Source organism: Rhinolophus sinicus, chromosome 1 (genome assembly GCF_057876585.1).
Source record: "Rhinolophus sinicus isolate RSI-liver-muscle chromosome 1, RSI-T2T, whole genome shotgun sequence".
NCBI classification, from domain to species: Eukaryota; Metazoa; Chordata; class Mammalia; order Chiroptera; family Rhinolophidae; genus Rhinolophus; species Rhinolophus sinicus.
The window spans coordinates 23,520,327-23,522,271 of NC_142501.1; the positions used below are offsets into that span (position 1 = coordinate 23,520,327).

The 1,945-nt window shown below is 43.7% G+C and overlaps 1 pseudogene; it reads right to left on the reverse strand.

The window, feature by feature from the left end:
- Positions 1-1,037: 1,037 nt before the first annotated feature.
- On the reverse strand, positions 1,038-1,466 carry LOC109447590 (small ribosomal subunit protein eS24 pseudogene; annotated as a pseudogene).
- Positions 1,467-1,945: the final 479 nt, after the last annotated feature.

Here is a 1,945-nt window from a genome sequence, read left to right on the forward strand (position 1 = left end):
CACGGACTCATTTACAACCTTAATCTTTTCAACTCACTAATTTGAAAATGCTTTTCCATCCATCCATGCATTCTACTATGTGACTAGACCTGGTCTAGGTGTAGGTGATATAGCAGTAAACAAGTCAGAAACATTTCTTGCCCTCATGGACCTTTCTGTCCAGTGGGGTGGACAGGCATTGAATAAGTAGCAGCCAACAGGATGGTGTTGCGAAGAAGGAGGTGGGGAAGTCCTCTGTAAGGTGAGTCTCTCTTCCTTTGGTTTCTGAAAATTGAAACTCCAGATTCTAGTTCCTATTTCTCTGACCACTCCTTTACTGATTCCTTTTCTTCCACATGCCGTTTAAACTCTGGCATTCGCCAAGGATTTGTCCTCATAGTTCTTTCTTTCCTCTCTCCCTGGTGGTAAACTCACCAGTCCTCCTGCTTCAGTCATCATCCCTGGCTCAACTCACGGTTTGGATCCTACCTTCTTCACCTCTGACTTGATGTGCTTCACCTGAGAGCTCTTCTGCCCTCCTTTCCGTGCGTGTCTCCAACACCTGCTAAGGATTCCCAAACTTACTCTCCAGTCACCTTACCTTTCCAGCTCCCGACAGGATGTCATCATAAACATAACCAGCATCACACCTTGCCCATTCATCTCTCCTTGCCGATATTTTTATTTCTGTCTTCATCTTCCCCAGCCTTTTCAGATGGCCAAAATCCCATTCACTTCAGGGCACAGCTCATGGCCAGCCCCTTCCAGAAAGCTGACGCCACCCTCTTCAGGTGGAGCCCGTCATTTCCTCCTCTGAACTTTTCTCAGATTTCCCCCGGCCACTCCAATACTTATCATCTTACAGAATAATTAGTCTTATTCATCTCTACATGCCCCATGCTTTTGCACAACAGTAAACGCCCAAATACTATTTATTGAGCTGTTGAACTCAATTGGGATCTAGGAAAGTTTTTCAATTCCCCCATCAAAAGCAGTGGGTTTTGTTTGTTTCACATAAAAGTTCTTAGTTTATTATTCCTCCTATAAAAAACATCTGCTCACTCACCACAGATAGTCACCGATGAATCTGTTCTCCTTCTTTTTGACAGCACAACATTGGCCGTTGCAGTCCCCCTAGCTTTCTTCATTCTGTTCTTGAGTTCCTCTTGCTGTTTTCTTGAGGTCTCTTTCTTCTCATGTAAGCCATGTCTTGCAAGTCTATGTTTGGGTTCATTTTCCTTTGTGTAATCCAAGGAATCATAAATCATGCCAAAGCCAGTTGTCTTGCCACCACTAAAATGGGTTCTGAATCCAAATACAAAGGTGACATCCGGTGTGATCTTGTACATTTTGGCTAGTTTTTCCCGAATTTCTGTCTCAGGCACCGTTGCCTTCCCAGGGTGAAGGACATCCATGACCATTTGTTTCCATTGAAGTCATCTATTGGTCATGAACTTCCTGGTCCAGAGAGTTACTGTGTCATTCATGATGGCAACTGACCCTCAAACATCCAGAGGACGAAAGACAAAAGCAGTGCTTTTAAAGGAGACTACAATACTTCTTTTAGTGTTTCTATTAGGATTAGCTGAGTGCGCCTCTCTCTGTCACGAGATCACAGGCAAGCAATCTCTTTGCAGGCCAAAACCCCCCACATTTTGTCTTTTGTCCACCAACACCCTCCGGTACCAATCATATAACGAAAATGTTTGTGGGTCCCAAGTCATTCCATTACGTGGGTCCATGCTTGGTTAAAGATTCATTCATTAATTCACTCATGTGTTCATGTACATATTCAACAAGTATTCAATTGAGTGCCTTTGTGCCAGGCTCAATTCAAGGCAAAATCCCTGTCCTCAAGGAATCTAAATTCTAGTGAAGGGCATGGACACTAAACAAGCAAAGAAATACCAGATTACTAAGAGCTATGAAAGGAACAAACGGGGTGATAAGGCAGAGTGTGAGTAGG